The sequence below is a fragment of the Epinephelus moara genome, chromosome 6 (assembly GCF_006386435.1).
Source record: "Epinephelus moara isolate mb chromosome 6, YSFRI_EMoa_1.0, whole genome shotgun sequence".
Taxonomy (NCBI): domain Eukaryota; kingdom Metazoa; phylum Chordata; class Actinopteri; order Perciformes; family Serranidae; genus Epinephelus; species Epinephelus moara.
This window is the reverse complement of record NC_065511.1, coordinates 29,946,175-29,951,471: the sequence shown is the minus strand read 5'-3', so window position 1 is coordinate 29,951,471 and position 5,297 is coordinate 29,946,175.

Below are 5,297 nucleotides of genomic sequence, written 5' to 3'. Positions count from 1 at the left end.
TTTACTTCCAGGTGTGTATGAGCGAGTGTGTGTGTGTGTATAACACACAAAGGTCAGAGTCACAGAACACTTCCTTATTTGCTGTTCAACCTTCCCCCCTCTATATATACGTGTGTGTGTGTGTGTGTGTGTGTGTGTGTGTGTGTGTGTGTGTGTGAGAGAGAGCTGCTTTCAGCTGGTAAACCATTTGCAACTGTGAACTTGTTTCAATATGAGACTACCAAGGCGCTAACTCCACAACTACAACTGAACACTTGCATGAAGCAGATAATATTAAATCATGTGTTCTCCTTTTCTCCTCCTGATACCACAATGGGCATGCAGAGGCTTGAAAGTGACACCAGATGCAACACAAACATACTGCACCATGAGGAAGGCTTGTTTAACACATGCCACAAACACATGAGCCAACATTTTACAACCTGTGGAACAAACAGGTACAATTAACATTTAACTTGCAAATCGTTCTGACCTACAAGAGGTCCAAAAGGGCATATTTGAATTCATGGAAACTACAGAAGGTCAATTCTCTTCCCAAGTCAAACAACATTTTCCTCATTAGGCTGTAAACTGTGTTGTTCTTAGTGTTAGTGAAAATATGCAAGAAGAAGTACAACTAAAACACGTAAAGGTGACAGCACTGTTTAACCTTTGGGTAAAAACCTAAAAATAAGTGGTAGAGCCTGCAGTATATGTAGCTCCACCCACCACACACACACACACACACACACACACGCATAGCAGTGCAGGTGTCGTTCATCGTGGTTAACGCATGCCACTGCAGTCTGCATTACTCTCCTCACAGATTGGCTTGTTTAACAGTTAGTTTGGCTTCTGTTCCCCTCAACAGAGCTCCACTTCTCATGCTGCAGGACGAGCGCAGCAATGTGGCAAACGACACTCATATACTGTTGTTTTTGTTTTTTTTCTCACAGCCTCAGTGACAACAAAGATGTTTCCTAGATTTGGTCATTCATTTGAGTGTCGCAACTCATGAGACTTTTGCAATGCTTCGCATTATGTGTGTAAAGAGGAATTAATGTAAATGCTGGTCTGTTTCTTTCCTTCACTGTCTAAACTTCAAAAATATCATAATAGTGTTACAGAGGAAATAGACAAGGTTTTTGCTTACGAATTATTATAAAGGAAATGCTGATTGCACAATGTAATAGCTATAGAATAATGCCACCATTTGCGTTTTAGATTGGTTCCCTATAAGCTTGCTTTCACTCTGCCGCTGAGTACGATTTCTGGGAAAATTAAGGCTCAATTTATGGCACAAAGGAGGAGCATCAACCATTGCACAGCTAAAACAGGAAGAGTAAATGGACTTGCATATGTATGGCACCTTTCTAGGCTTCTGACCACTCAGAGGTCACACTACTACTGGACACTTCATGCTACAGTCACCCAGTTACACCCACATTCATACCCTGGTGGCTACTGCAAGGTACCCCCTGCCCATTGGTTACACATGAACACGGCATTACTGACCTTGAACATGCCCATAAAGCACCCTCAGAAATTGTAGTGTATCATGATATCAGGGCTGTGTATTGTTTAAAAAATATACCAGTACCCTTAAAGTCATACTGGTAACAACTGAGTAGCCTACTTCATTCGATACCCATAGCGTGAATGAGGTAGCTTGTAGTATAGCCATACTTTTGAACATCTTGACACGCTGAACTGCCATCTCCCTCAAATAAACCACATTTGACACAACACCTCGCTCGGAGAGCATGGGTTGTAGCTGCTGCTGTGGGAGTGTGAGCTCCGTGCCAAGGAGTTGTAAGAACCTGCCACACACAGTAACAGGGTTAACTGTCAGCATCACATGGCTAACATTATTAGCCGGTTTGAGGACAGAGTCAAGCTTGATGTTTGATGTTGGTTGATAGGTGTCACTTCATACCTCATACTAACCAGGGAGGCGAAAGAAAGTTTGCTGATCCAGCAGGGAGTCGGGATGGGATCAGACCCCCAGCACAAAGAGGATCAAATGCAGTTATCATGTGACTGAAGGTGTTTCAATACTACCTCATACTGGGTTATATCAGTCAATACCTTAAAACAGTCATGTCCGAAGTAAGGCCCGATGACCAACTGAGGCCTGCAGATCATTTTTACATGGTCCTCCGCTTGTCTTTCAAAATATACTTTATAATTACACAATATTGATTAATCAAGCAAAATCACTTTGCATTTTTTTCATTCACCTAACGATGGCAGGAAAATCGCGCAGTTCGTAGACAGAGTAGGAGCAGGAACCACACAGGTGGACCTAATGTGTATTCATAGTCATTCAGTAAACAAGCTAACAGACAGTGACTTAACACTAGATATTTCTGGCAGGGTAGCAGACATGGCCACAGTAAAGGAGCGTAAAGAGCAAGGGCTGCCGCTTTTAGGAACGGTGGAATGATAAATACTAAGTTAGGTTAAATAGTAATTTGTGTATATGTGGTTGTTTTTGTTTTTAAATGACCCATATGATGCAGAAAGGAGCTGTCCCCAGGTGTTTTCACATTATCTTATCTGGCAATCATTCCAAAAAGTTTGGACAGCCTGCCTTAAAGAGACTGAGTATCAATATCCAGCCCTTCATGACATGGCAATATCCCATTTAACACGACATATTATGTGACAGAGGATTTTATCTTTAACACACACTCCTAGTCTTAGTTTTCTTTGAATGATAGAAAATGAGTAAAATTTTCTTCACTTAAGTTGCAAGTGCAAAGTGAGTAACACCAAATAATGACCAAAACATTAACAAAAACATGGAGACAAGAGGTGAAAAAGTTGAAACAGACATCACAGAAACTTTTTACTCTAGAAAATACAAAATACTCACCTACAAGACATGGCAGCGACTCTTGCAGTACGGACTCACTGGCAGTCTGGGCTTGTCTGCACCAGGAAGTGATGGGTTGAATCCAGTCTCTCCTCTGTGTTGTCGTCTATGATGGCGTTTAGTGTCTTCCTTCCTTCCAAACACAGGAAAACTCACAGAGTCAGGTTACATTGACAGTCCAGGTTAGCTCCCCTACTTTCTGTGTTCACTTGCAGCCAGCCTTCCTCGTGTTTAGCCCCCTACTCTCTCTCATGATAAGAAATCAGGCTTCATTACCAGCCAGTCCTCCCGCCCTGTAATTTACTCTAATTTTCTTAATTACCCAACTATCTACTGAAGTAAATGTGCCCGTTCCTGTCCCCTTCTTCCCCTGTCCGTCCTTTCACAACTTCTGTGTGCGAAGGCTCTCCTGCTTTTTCATTTTCCAAATCAACATTTGCTTCCATGTAAATTCTACCTTGTCTTTCAAGGTTTGCATGCAAATTACTTCTCCTCGTGCCTGTCATGTTTTGTGTGAACAGTTAGACTTTGCATCAGCAGCTACAAAAGGATCTCTTCCATAAACAGCAAAACTGTGTATGTTGTAAAACCTGTGTATGTGCATCATATGCCATGACCTTCACACAGTCACAAGCTTTCACTCCACTCCACCAATGGGAGAGATTAGGACCAATGTCTTACACAGCGCTCTCCATAACCATCAATAAAACATCAAGTGGAAGAATGGTACTGATTCCTCCTGTAGAGCTCAAGATGCTTGAAGAAACTATGCCAACGAGTGACAGAAAGGGCAACCAGGCACTCTAAACATATAGAAAAAAAAGAGGAAATATTAAAAAGCCTTTTGTAGTGTTTAAATTGTCAAGAAAACGAACATATTTCAACAACAGTAAGTCTGCACCAGGGCTTCCAATGAGGATAATAAGTTAGAAGCCTTATAATAAAGGCCTGGCCAGCTGCGCATAATATCTTAAGTTAAGATTTTCCTTTCATTCCTTTAAGTTAAGTTAGTTAAGGATTCTTCAAAATAAAATCAGTTGCACAAAACACCCTTAAGTCTTCTTTGAGATTTCCTTAAAATGTTCACTGAAGTATTTAGGCTTTTCTCCTTGTCTTGGTCTTATGTTTAAAGAATCTCTAGACTGATAAACAAAAGACCTTAGCAACCAAAGCAGGTTTAAAAAAAACTTAAGGTACCCCTGACTATCTTAACTGCAACGTTTATGGTGTTAATGAGAAAAATGACACACCCTGAGTGTATTGAAACCAGGAGAACACCCAGTGGATACACTTTTGATTTTACACTTCAGATTTGACTGAATTAATATTTGTTGCTTCTTCCTCCAGTTGCTTTCTGTTTTTTGGTATTTGGGGGTCAAATTTACTCTGTAGTTTGTGCTTTCTATGATTGTTGTTTTATTTTCTTTCAGAATAGCCTTTCTGTTTAATCTGACAAATTTTTTGATCTACAGTAGACTATACAGAGCAACAGTCTATGCAGTCTTTTTCTATGCCAATGATTATTGAAGCTGTTTTGGCAGCTAATGGTGGCCAAACAGTCTGATAAGACACTTTTATTTGTGTTTATATGTCACCTTATCGTTAACCTAGAACAGTCTGCAGCTATGCTAGCAGCTCTGTGAAGCTGTGTTGGCACTGTGGTGCTTGCAGCAGCCTCCGTGGGCTGTAAATAAAGCCAATGCTGAAGTGCCAAAAACTGCAGTTCCTTGAATGGCCACTTGAGGCTGGCTCCAGTATTGAGTCAATCCCCACAGACGCCTACGCTAAAATGCCCAACGCTACAGCAGAAATAAACATGTTTACAGCCTGGTACAGAAAACGATTTTGGTCTCTATAGTTAATTTCATCCTCCATGACAACTGTACAGGGCTCAATTTTTATATAACTCAACCATTCACATTTTACGAAGTTAGGCATTATTAATGGCAGACCACTGTAAGCGACAGGCATCACCACAGTTTATAGCCCCTTTTACACTGCCTATTCACAGCAGGAATATCACGCCTCTATGCCGCCTTGCTGTGCTGTATGTAATAGGGGTCTCACCTTTAATCCACCATGCGAGTTAGAAACAGCACTGAACCAATGTCTGTATAAACAAGACAGTCAATGGGACAGGAAAATGGGCACAGGAGATTTTAAAAGTAGCTGTTAGCAATTAGCAGCTAACTCAAAGAAGAACAGTGGCCATAAATGTCCGCAAATTCGGAAAACAATGAGGTCTGGGAGCTCCATACCCTCCGAGCAGAGGACCAGATCAGCTGGGGACGGTAAATATTTGTTACTGTTGTTGTTGTTTAGAAAGTGCTGCCAATGCGGATGTTATGTCACACTGTAGACCTAAGCTGATGTTACACCTGTCACGCCTCTTTTGATTCTGCGTAGCCACAATGCTGTGGAAAATCACACACTGGAGCAG